Source organism: Eriocheir sinensis, unplaced genomic scaffold (assembly GCF_024679095.1).
Source record: "Eriocheir sinensis breed Jianghai 21 unplaced genomic scaffold, ASM2467909v1 Scaffold3, whole genome shotgun sequence".
Lineage (NCBI taxonomy): Eukaryota > Metazoa > Arthropoda > Malacostraca > Decapoda > Varunidae > Eriocheir > Eriocheir sinensis.
Window position 1 is genome coordinate 1,140,655 of NW_026111609.1, and position 12,902 is coordinate 1,153,556.

At 45.5% G+C, this 12,902-nt stretch overlaps 1 non-coding gene across 1 annotated transcript; it reads right to left on the minus strand.

Annotated features, from left to right (window-relative positions):
* Positions 1 to 9,297: 9,297 nt before the first annotated feature.
* On the minus strand, positions 9,298 to 9,370 carry Trnak-uuu (transfer RNA lysine (anticodon UUU)). The gene has a single exon. It is a non-coding gene; the product is annotated as a tRNA-Lys (tRNA).
* Positions 9,371 to 12,902: the final 3,532 nt, after the last annotated feature.

Here is a 12,902-nt window from a genome sequence, read left to right on the forward strand (position 1 = left end):
TCTCCAACCGCCCTTGTCCCCAGAGGGAGGAGCCCGCAAGGGAGAGAAAGGAGAAGGGAAGCGCGAGAGAGGAGGTAGAACTGGTATTGTGGTAGAGGGGAGGTAGAGAGGAGGATGAAAGTGAGAATAGGGGACAGGAAGGAGGATATAACCTGAGGGAACAGAGGGAGGAAGGGCAGTGAGAGGTGAAGGGAAGGGGTAGTGAGAGGAAAATGGAAAAAGAAAAAAAAAGCGATACCGATGAAGAAAAGCAGGAGGGATGTGGGTAGAGGAAAATAGGATAAAAAAGAAGATGAGAGAGACTGGAAAAAGGGAGGAAGGGATATGAGAGAGAGAGAGAGAGAAGAGAAGAGAGAGAGAACCGAGGATTAAGAGGGCAGCAAAGCAACAGGGAAAAATGACAAAAGCAACAGAAGGGATGGCGGGAGAAAGGATGAGAGAAATCCGTCATTCTTTCTCTCCCTCCACCTCCTAGCTTCCCTCTCCCATGGCAGCAGTAGGGAAAAAGAGCAGGGAAGGGGAGGAGAGGGAGGATAGAGAGAGAAGGAGGGAGGGAGAAAGAGGATGGAAGGATGAGAAATCCTTCATTTCTTTTCCCCCTCCTTAGCTTTCCTCCCTAACAGCAACTTCCTGCTATCACCGGAGGCTCTTGTTCCCCCTGATCGCCACGTCCCCGAGTCCCTAAAAGCCCTCACGGACCTCGAGAGGGAAGGAGGAGGAAGAGTGAGGGGAGAGAGACAGAGAAGGAAGGGAAGGGAAGGAAGGGGGTGGGGAGGAAAGGGACTTTCCAAGGAAGGAAGGGAATAAAGTGCATAAATCCCATAACCGAGGCCAGTTTTTAGCTCCTCAAGAGACCCCGTATTGGGTGGCCTAATGTACTGACACCGCCCACTCAGGGGGTCGCATCCTCGACATACAGCAACCCGCCCATATACGCCCCCCTCGCCCCCCAACAGCCCCCCCCGCCGCCCCACCCATTGCTACTCCATTGCTGTCAACCCTAACCATCACAGCCGCTAGCCATCATCTTCCTGTCCATCACTCCCATTATTAGCGTCTACTGCCACTCGTTACTACTATTACTACCATTACTGCTACTCCGTTACTGGCCCCACGCCACTGTCAAGTAAACTGCCTGCGTCCCTCCCTTACCAGTTATCACCACGACTACCGCCTCTGTTGCAGCTCTTAATGTTCTTGCCGCCGCCACCATACCAACGTCCCCACCGCCGCCATACCACCATGACTGAGCCCTTTGTCCACGTATCTCATTCGTCTTGTATCTCTTTATCAATCTCCTCCATGCCGCGCTCTGTCGAACATGTGTGTGTGTGTGTGTGTGTGTGTGTGTGTGTGTGTGTGTGTGAGAGGAGAGAGAGAATTAAGATTCTGGCTTACAATTATTTGTCAGGGTATTTTTTAATATACTCTATGATAACATGCATTAGCCTCAGCATCATTAACAACATTAACAGTAGTAGTAGTAGTAGTAGTAGCAGTAGTAGTAGATGCATTGGTAGTTTCATAATTCATGCACACATTCACTACTCACCCTCCTCCTCCTCCTCCTCCTCCTCCTCCTTCTCCTGTTCTCACGCCCTCCCTTCTTTCTTCCCCTCCCGCCAGGCCACAAGACCTCCTCCTTCTGGTCCTCCCTTCGGCTGCCCCGGGCTGGAGGGGCGAGAAAGGGCGAGGGAGCTGAGGAGAGTATAACCAGTCAGCTCCCCTGCGGTCCTCCCATACTCGACTGACACATCCGCTTATGGGCTCATCTTAAGGGTTCCTCTGTTAGCGTCATGATCCTCAGCTGCATCCATAACCACTACATTGATTCTCTTCCATGTTTCGTGTTTCTCAGTCTTTCTTTTTTTTTATCACTTGGTCTTGTTATACTCTGTTGCGTGTTTTGATCAGTTTTTTACCTCTTTATCTATCTTTGTACTGTCTTTATCTCTTTTGTGAGTATCTTGAATCTGTTTTTGTCTTTTTATCTCCTTGTTCCTCTCTTGATAACCCATTTACATAATTCACCTGCTTTTCATTGTCTGTGTCTTCCCCTCGACCCTCCTCACCTCTCTCTCTCTCTCTCTCTCTCTCTCTCTCTCTCTCTCTCTCTCTCTGTCTCTCTCTCTCTCTCTCTCTCTCTCATTCATCATCTCTCTCCCCTCTCTCTCTCTCTCCTATTCCTCTGTTCTCTCTCTCTCTCTCTCTCTCTCTCTCTCTCCCCTCTCTCTCTCTCTCTCTCTCTCTCTCTCTCTCTCTCTCTCTCTCTCTCTCTCTCTCTCTCTCTCTCTCTCTCTCTCTCTCTCTCTCTCTCTCTGCTTCTCTCTCTCTCTCTCTCTCTCTCCTCTCTCTCTCTCTGTCTCTCTATCTCTCTCTCTCTCTCTCTCTCTCTCTCTCTCTCTCTCTCTCTCTCTCTCTCCTTCCTCCATCTTATATATATATATATATATATATATATATATATATATATATATATATATATATATATATATATATATATCTGTATTTCTCGTCACCATCAGAGTCTTACTCCTCTACATTTCTACCTCGACGATAATGCCTTCAGAATGCCTTGTCAGTCCTCTCCCAAATGACCTGAATCGGCCTAAATACCCATCATTTCTACCCACTCGCTCCATTCACGTCCACGCCCCGTCCTGGATTCCCTCATACCTGCTATTGATGTGCCCGTAATTACGCCTTCACCTCCGTCCGCTGTCTCCCCGTCACTGCGTCTGTGTTTACTGTTGTCCTCTACTCCGTCTTGTCTCCCTCTGAAGGTATAAAGACGACCGCAGGTTAGATATACACACATACCCAGCACACACTTTCACCATTCAGCCTGGCCGTCCTTCCTTCCTTCCTTCCTTCCTTTTCTCCATCGCCCTTTCTTCGTCCTTTCTTCCATCCATCTTTCTTCTTCATCTTCTCCAGTCATCCTTCTTTTTACATATTCAATTCTTCTCGTCTTCTTACTTCTTTTTGTTTCTCCAGATGTTCATCCCTTCCTTCTTTGCTGTATTCCATCTTCGTTTTTTTTTTTTTTTATCTCTCCTCTTCCTTTTTTTCCCTCCATCACGTCTTCCTTCTTCTCGTCCCCATTTTCCTCATGTTTGTTTTTTTGTTTCATCATCCGTCCTTTTTTTTCCTGACCTCTCATCTCGTCCCCTTCTTCCTCCTTTTTTTGGTTATCATCCGCCTTTTTTTCCATCTTCCTTCATTGCATCCTCCTTCCTTCCGTCTCTTTCTCTCACGCATTATTCCTCGTTCTTTTCGTCTTCCTCCTCTTTGTTATGACAGTTCCCGCCAGATTACTATGCTCCCTCCATTCCCTTCCCTCCCTCTCCCTTCCTCCCTCCTCCTCCCCCACACCCACCCCTACCCACGGTGAACCTTATTATGGTGTCGCCGTTTCATTACCTGCGTTTGTCTGTTAACGCAGTGGTCGTAAGCTCCTGATATATGCCACGTTAGGGGAGAGTTATTCTATCACTCATGTCTCGTCGCGCTGGAAATGTGAGTGGCTCGGGGGTTGCGTCCATGCCACCGCCCGTCCCCTTCTTCCCCCTACTCCTGTTCGAGCCCCTGATCCCATACTACTGCGCCCCTCTCCCCCGCCACTCCCGACCCTCCTCCGCCCCCTCACTCTCCCTCACGCTTCATTCCCGAGGTCGTATATGCTGGGCAGCCATTCATAATAAAGCCACGCTGCCCATTACACTCCATTATATCCGGGTGATGTATGTCGTAAATGTACAGCTGCACACGTCCCATTACACAGACGACGCCCGCTCTTTGGATCGTCTCTTTCTTTTTCCTCTTTATTATTATTTTTCTTTTTACGTTCCACGGACGTTCACTTCACTCCCTGTTTACTGCACTGGGGTTTAAGATTCTCTCTAGTTTTCGTTCTGTACAGTTGGTTTAGTGACATTGGATTCTCCTACGTGCCGATTTTCGCGATTCTGATTTCATGATTCCTTTTTGGTTGCCTTGTATCATTTTTTCACTTTTCGTGCTAACTGAATCTATCGCTCTCTGAGGCCATTTTCTCCTCTCTTCGTCCTTTTAGATATTCCGCACTTTAACCCAGTATCGTGTTTGGAAGAATTAGTTAGCCATTGAAGGAAGTAGCTCAAGGGCAAAAACAAGTAAAAACAAATAAAAGCCCGCTAAACACTACTACAAAAGATAGAGTGGCCAAAAGAGAGGTCAGTTTCTTCCCGTTTACTCTTTATTTTTTCTTTTTATTTATTTTTTCCACAATTTAAGTTTATGGCGTCATTCTCCATTTATTTTCATCCAGACCACTGCGTCCTCTAAATGTCGTTCCCTCCGTTAAACACTCGAACTCGTCACAAAAACGGGGAAAAAAATGTCGAATCGAAGTCAATTTAAACGCATCTGTCGTGTTTTTAGTGCACCGAGGCGAAGCGGAGTGCCTCATTTTTACCTCCAGCACAATAACAAACACACACACACACACCAAAAGAACCTTAGAAAGTTTTTACGAACGCACCAGACATGAAAGATACGAGTGGACATAATCTCTCTCTTTATCCCTCTTTCCTTATCTCTCCTTCAATCTCCCTCACATGGCGTCCTTATGAAGCGTTACACACACACACACACACACACACACACACACACACACACAGCGTCCATACATGCCGGCGTGGTATGGAGGGTCGGGGGTAGGGTGTTTAGAAGGGGAGGGTTGGGGGGAACTGATGTAACGGAGAAGGTGCGCCGCCTCTCTATGCTCCTCATTATGCTGCAGGGCGCCTCCTCCTCCTCCTCCTCCTCCTCCTCTCGTCCCTCACCTGCACCCCGGCAACCAAATTATAGCCCTGGACTTCCTAGGGCTATTGGTCCGCTAATTTTCTTCAAGGACCGTTGATTTCCTCTCCCCTCCCATCTGTCCCGCCTCGTGCCTTCCCATCTTCCCTTCACACCGCCCTCCCTAAACTCCCTCCCTTCTTTCTCCTCTTCTCCCCCTTTTCTCCCTCCTTCCCTCCGTCTCCTCTCATGTTCAAAGCCACCATCACCACCACCCTCCTGTCCCTTTCCACATCCTGTTCTCTCCTCTCCTCTCCTTACCTTTCCTCATCTCGCTCGTTTCCTCCCATCCTACCGATTTGCCTTTTCTTCCCTTTTCGTCCTCACTCTCACCACCTTTTCATTTTCCCAGCACATTTTTATTTTACTTTATTTTAAAACATGAATAAGTTGGGTAAAGACACACTCATTCCCTGCAGAAAATATTAAACTGAAAAACGAATATAGTGATCATTGGTGCTGCCTAATGTATTTATTAATCAGAATATTCAATCAGAAAAGCCGATAGTGGGCGACATGATTTGAGCTGTGAAAAAAATACCTGGTTCTGTTTATGGCCGAAGGGAAGGGAGGAGATGTAGAAGGAAGAGGGGGAGCGCGGAGAGGAGAGGCGAGGGAAGAATAAAACAAGGAAATCATGTGGGAAGGGAAAGAGGGGAACGTGGAAAATGTAAAAGGAAAATGATGTGACATTTAAGTGACACACACACACACACACACACACACACACACACACACACACACACACACACACACACACACACACACACACCTCTCTCTCTCTCTCTCTCTCTCTCTCTCTCTCTCTCTCTCTCTCTCTCTCTCTCTCTCTCTCTCTCTCTCTCTCTCTCTCTCTCTCTCTCTCTCTCTCGCTCTCTCTCTCTCTCTCTCTCTCTCTCTCTCTCTCTCTCTCTCTCTCTCTCTCTCTCTCTCTCTCTCTCTCTCTCTCTCTCTCTCTCTCTCTCTCTCTCTCTCTCTCTCTCTCTCTAACAATATGTCTTCCGGCAAGTTGTAGCAGTACATAAATTTAGCAGAACAACCATTTATCGCAGCAAGTCGACCGTGTTTCTGCTTTTTACGTCGATAAATAACAGCCTCGGAAAAAGGAAGAACTCACGCGTTGTACCCAGCATCAGTCTGTCCCTAATATTGGGTTTTACGAAAGGAGGACTTGTAAATTGAAAGGGTTATTGATATTCGCATACATAAGATACACAAAAAAAATGAATGTTGAATGTATAGCTGTCTTTTGAATTTGTGATGTGGGGGTGGGGGGGGGAAGGGGCTGTGTGTGTGTGTGTGTGTGTGTGTGTGTGTGTGTGTGTGTGTGTGTGTGTGGTTGTGTGTCGCGGTAGACCAGACCTGAAGCTTGCCACCCTACCTCCTCCACCTCCTCTTCTTCCTTTTCCTCCTCCTCTTCAGCGGCCCTAAATCACGACAGCAGTCAACCATCTGCCCATCGCGGCCTTGCCTTCCCCGACTCTCCATTGCCCCTCTCCCCACCCCGGCTGTCCCGACCTGACCTTTCTCCCCATGTTTCTCCCCACCCCACACTGCCCAAACCTTCCCTTCTCTGCCCTTCCATCTGCATCTCCTTACGCCACTCCCCATCGTATGTTTTGTGTTCTAGCCCTCCTTGTTTATTTTTCACCTCTCAACCCCAGCCCTCTTTTAACCTTTCCATCTCATTATTCATATCCTTCTATTATCCCTGTTTAGTCTTCTTTGCCCTCGCTCCTCAATCTCTTCTTTTACCATCCATCGGTATATTCCTTCTCACACCCTGGTCCCCACATCACCTCTCCCCTTCAGTCAATCTTACTTTTACCTTCCAGATGCACACAATTTCTCCCCACCTATATTTTCCTTTCTCCTTTCTCGTCACCTTTTCCTCATTTCTGTCTACTTAATTGCTATCGTTCCCACAATTGACATCCTCACTTTACATGCTTGTCTGTCTCCTCACCTCTCAATACTCCCAACATAAGCGACACATACTCCACAACTCACGCCGATAACGAGGCCACACCTCTGCCACCTGCAATTATTGCCTGATTGGAGTGTAAACATGCAATCAGGGAGACAGTTTTCTGGATATCTAACCTTCAGTGAAAATGTTAAAAAGCAAGGTTATTTTTTACGTGTACCTGATCCTTACCTGTCTCTGTTTATCTGTACGGATATGGCGATGGAGGGAGTGTGGCTGCAATTCCTAGGATGACAGCAGGGGGGATGGGGGAGTAGTGGTGTGGCAGTTTTGTGCGTTTCCGTCGCTGCGTGGCCCCCAAGATCACCCCACCGATACGGGCAGCTCCTCAAGACACTCCCGGCACACCCACCTCGTCCTCGTCCCCATTTTTTGGGGGGGCCCTTCGTCGCCGCCTCGTCCCTTGTCGCAGCATCTGTCTCCTCCCCTGCCGGTAGTCAAGGCGGTAAGGGCGGGTTTCGTGGCTATCATCCCCGCGTCATAACCTTCACTCGATTCTCGTTTTGCCCCCTTCGTCATTATCATGCTCCTCCTCCTGCCAGGGTTAGATGATGCGTGAAGGCTGTCGGGCCGTGGATGGCATCGGCGTGTTATGTGAGCGGATGGCGATGTATTCCTCCTGTCACTGGGGAATAGCAACCCGGAATACAAACACGGAGAAACCGGTTGAGACAAGAAGAACTACTAATATTTTACCCCAATGCTTACAATTACATCTACATAAACTTATTGCACACGGTTATCTTTGTATTTAGTTTTGTTTACCTCTGTGTTCCTTGTAGTAACATTTTTTTGTAGATGTAGGTGTAGTTAGTTTTGTTATTGTGTTTAGTTCTGATGAAAGATCGTCGCAGCAAGACACGCCCGCCTGGCACCGTTGCTTTCACACTCCCACACACGGCGCCTGGAGACAGTTCCGCCCTGCTGTCGCCCGCCCCACGCCGCCCATTGCCGCCAACAGGAGTCGTGGCGGGGCGTCTCCAGGCCTTATTTAGCGTTGCGTGCGAGCTGTGGGTGTTATCTCTCTCCACCCTGCGTTACACCGGCCGGCCTAAAAAGGGGCGATGAGGGCCGGGCGACGCGACACTAACCAAAGGGTGCTCGGGGCTACACTTGTCCGGGGAGGAATACTACTACTGCTGAATGATACCTTGATGATAGTGTTGTTCTTTTTTGTTGTTGTTTTGCTGTTGGTGGTGGTGTTGGTGTTATTGCTGCTGCTGATGCTTGCTCTTTTTTCTTGTTTTTTTTTTCTAATTCGTTTTCTTCTTCTTCTTTTTCTTGCTCTTGTTCTTGTTCTTGTTCTTCTTGTTCTTCTTGTTCTTGTTCTTCTTGTTCTTCTTGTTCTTCTTCTTCTTCTTCTTCTTCTTCTTCTTCTTATTATTATTATTATTATTATTATTATTATTATTATTATTATTATTATTATTATTGTTATTATTATTATTTTTTTTTTTCATTCCTCTTTTACTTCTTTTACTTTTTATTATTATTATTTGTAGTTGTAGTTGTAGTAGTAGTAGTAGTAGTAAAAGTTGCCGTATTTTAATTGTTATCATTGTTTCCAAAAGTATTCACGCTTTAAGACAAGTATGTTTCTGTATTTATAGTTGCTTATTTATCTGCTCCAACAGTAATGCTCTCCCTTGTTCGCGTCGCGCCTCTAGACTAAGTAGAAGAAACTGGGCGACCGCTAAGAATGTGCTGACTCCTCCCTTTCGCCCATATAAAGGTCACACGTGTTGTTTTGTGTCTGGCGGGAGCAGAGGACGTGTTGATGGTGACGGCGCCGCTGCTTGTGGGTTGCACGGGGGGCTTGAGGAGGGTGAAGGAGAGGGGGATATGTATGAGGGGAAGTGCGAGAAGTGGTTAAGAAGGAGTCTTGTGGGAGGGAGTTGTGTGGTTGTTATTAACGGCGTGAAGTGTCATGGTCATGTGATGGGATTATGTTTGTAGGGGGAGTTGGCGCCGTTGTTGTTTTTGTTGTTTTTGTTGTTGGTGTTCCTCTCAATATTTTGTTACTGTTATTGCTTATAATAATATTGATGATGATAATAATAAAAATATAAACCGAACCATCTCACTAACGCGGCTGGTAATAATTGTCATAATTTAAAATTTTCCACGCATTAATTGTTTATATTAGACCTTTCGGTCTCTCTCTCTCTCTCTCTCTCTCTCTCTCTCTCTCTCTCTTTTGTGTCTGGAGTGGCATGTTGGTGTGTTCAAGGAGCTGCGCCTCTTTATCAGGGCGGCAACTTTATCGCCGGTAACACTCCGGCAGGGCAGAAAAAACACCCTCTGTGTGTGTGTGTGTGTGTGTGTGTGTGTGTGTGTGTGTGTGTGTGTGTGTGTGTGTGTGTGTGTGTGTTGTTATTGTTGTTGTTTAAAGATTTTGTCTCTCCGCAGAGGGGCCATGGGCCTTTGTCGAGGAACGGCTCATGAAGAAAAAAAAGAGAGAAAAAACACGCCCGAACAGGGACTCGAACCCTGGACCGTTAGGTTAAAAGCCTAACGCTCTACCGACTGAGCTATCCGGGCTTCTTGCATATGAGAGGGCTTGTCATGTCAGAGCTGACCGAAGAGTCTTACATGAAACAAATACATGTCTGCGGTTTTCTCATTTTCCTCGGACTAATTTTTTTTTTCTATGGCGCAATTCCACATTTCCCCTCAACATATCACAACCCTTCACACCCCTTTGCATACTTTATCTCCCACTCATCCGTATCGTGTCTTTTCGTCTTATTTCTCTTTTTTTTTCTCTATCTATCTTCTTCATCCCTCTTTTTTTCTGTTCTTCCAATCTGACTCTTCACCTACTCTTCCTCTTTTTCTCCCAATTTCGTGTCATATCCATCTTCCTTCACATCCACCTCCATCTTTCCCCTCTCGTCCCTTCTCTTCTGTTTTATTACCCTCGTCTCAGGTAATATTGATTCAGTCAGTGAACAGGTGAGCAGAGGAGCCTCGATCTCTTTTACGTGGAATCTTCTCCTTTCTCGCATCTCTTCACATTGGGATCGGCTTCGGTTGGCCTGACTCGACAAGGCTTAACCTCCCTTGCCCAGTAATTTGACCTGGCTTATATTTGAGCTCTGGAGATTGGCTTGAGTGTTGAGACTGACCTGACTGCTTCCCCACCTGGCTGCCCCTCGGTCTTGAACTCTCCCTTTCTTCCTGACCATATGGCGGCTATTTCCTCAACACCTCGGCACACCACTGGGATTCAAAGTTGTTTGTTCCCCTGCCGCTCTTTTCCTGGTGCTAGGCTCTCCGTCATCCTTCCTCTCCTCCCCTTTATTTCCCTCCTTCCATTTATAGTTGTTTTCCTCAGCATCCTCGTTTCCAGCAAGGTCGATGTAATATCACGTCCTCCGGAAAGCTGGGTTCTGGGGCTCACAAGACGTCGTCATCAATGATTTCCGGAGAGACGGTTGACAGTGAATGTGTAGCTGCTCTGTACAGATATTGCGACAAACCCAGACATAGAAGAAAGAAAGATTTCGAATAATATAGCCACATCTTTCTGTAACAAACATTTACCAGCCGCGTCAGAGAGATGGTTTCTTATGTTTTCTAAATTTGAATATATTTCCCTTTTTTTTTTTTTTTTTCAAAACATTACGCGGACTTCAGAATCTAAGTGTGCGGAAGATATGTACGCAACACCTCGGCGTTCATCTACTTCCAAAAACCTCATCACAATTACTGATTACGAAAATGGTAAGAAAGTGTGGTTGGCAACGATGAGACAGTTGCTCTCAAAATCACAGTTGCACTTTTTCTATCAAATTCGCTTCTGACACGCATCACACGGATTCACTTCAGAGACATTCTTCCTTATCTTTGCGAGCTCGAAGTAAACTGAATTGTAAATGTGAAAATTAAAGTAGGTGAGGTGGGAATCAGAAAATAATTGATAGCTAGACGAGACGAGGCTCAACAATTCCCTCAGAAGCAGCCGATCGTTGTCTGTGTTAGGCGTTGGCATATCGGGTCCCTCCGCGGCGTAATACGTAGTTTATTCATCGCTAGCGAGGGATACTGCTGCGCCCCTCCTGCTATCCACGTGTATCACAGGGAATGTCCACTCTCCTTTCACCGACATATTTTTTTGCTTATGTGTAGAGGACATTTTTACATTCATTTATATACAGTCTGACCAAACATTTATATTTACCAATCAACCTCGTATTAATAACTTCTCATGTACTCCGTTATATTATTATTTTTTTTTTTTATCTTTTGCTTGATTTGCTCTCAGGGTCAGATTTTTTTATTTTTTATTTCTACCATCTTTTTTGTAAGTGATTAATTCCAGTTGCTCAGAATGATTTTGTTTTTTTTCCTTTTACTTACGACGCCAGACTCGAGGTGTATACCTGTATGACTCCTCCCCGCGTGACTCTACCTGAGGGAATTTACCTGGCCTCAGGTACGAACCCCAGCACTGTCTCCTGGGGCCTCACCTTTGCCTTTTAATTTGTTTACCTCCGAGGGCGGCTCCTTCCCTGTGGTTATGGTAATGCGGGGCAGGTGAGAGGAGGGAACTGAAGGAGGTCCTTACCTCCCTCCTCCCCAAGCCCTTCCACCACTCCTTACCTTCCCCCTGTATGGTCTCTTTGTGTGGGTTGTGGCTGTTGTGTCTTCCCTGTGTGTGTATATTGCTTTATTACCTGTGTGTGTGTGTGTGTGTGTGTGTGTGTGTGTGTGTGTGTGTGTGTGTGTGTGTGTGTGTGTGCAAATTAGCGCTCCGAATGGACCATGTTGTTCATAGCTGTGAATATCTTAATTGACTTGCTTTTTCTGCTGTTTCTTTTTCTTTTCCCTTTCCGTTCAAATAATTCAGTTTTGATTATATGTTCGGATAAATTATTCAGTTCTGGACTTATTTCATAATAACGTTTCGACTTTTAATGCCATTCACGTTGATATTAAAACCCGCTCCATGTAGTTATGTAATGAAAATAACAGAATTAATAATGATAATAATAACAACAATATTAATTATGATAATAATAATAAAAATAATAATAATAATAATAATAATAATAATAATAATAATAATAATAATAATAATAATTCATTTCGCTCTGAGGCATAACAATAGCAAAACGGAGAGAAAAAACGAAAGGACTGCAGATAAAATGTTACACTCAGCTAACGGTTCGTGATACTGAATGTAACGACTTGCCTTATAAATTAATTACACATTTCTTTCCTCACACCTTTCCTATTTTTCTTTGCTCCGTTCTCTCACTCTCAGTCATTACCTTGGGTTCGTTTCCAAATTTTCTTTTGCCGTATTAATGATTGATTACATTTATATTTCAACTTGCATCATGTAATAGTATACGTTGGTTACAGTTTCTGTCCTCCTACTTGATCTTTTCATCTATTTTTTTTTTTTCATGTCCACTTCGCTTCATAACTTTGCTCTGAAGTTTTAATATTCTATCACATTAAAATTATAATCCGTTCCGTATAGTAGTGTATTTTACTTAGATTTTTTTGTACCCTCCCACACCATTTTTTCTCTTTACTTTGTCTTCCTTCACTTGAAGTTTGAAAGTCAACGTAGTATACCTTCACCTTTTCTTCCCTTCCCCGCGCCCCGCCCCTGCGCGCCGCCTCTGACTAATGATCCCTTGTTTAGTAAAGCGTTCCCGGCTGTATCGACTCTTGCTAAATTCATCCGCCAAACACCGGGCTTTGTGTAACGTGCCTTTCCGTGTGTGTCTACGCGTTTATGTAATTATCCTGATACACGCTCATGTCTCTTGTGTTCTGGTATGTTGTTAGGGGTGAGAGAGAGAGAGAGAGAAGAGGTACAGAATAAAGTAGTATATCTCCTTACTGCAATAGCATTACCACCTCAACACTTGCCTTGCAGAATAAGTGCAGGCAAACTCACCTTTCTAATCTCACTAACCACTTCAGTCCCTCTCCTCTCCTCGCCTCTCTTTCCTCTCTTCCTTGAACGTTGCTGGGAACAAACACCGACTGGTTATACGCCACGATTCTCCTTAACACTCAAAGACCACCACTTCCAGGAACGTGAGTGCAGCGA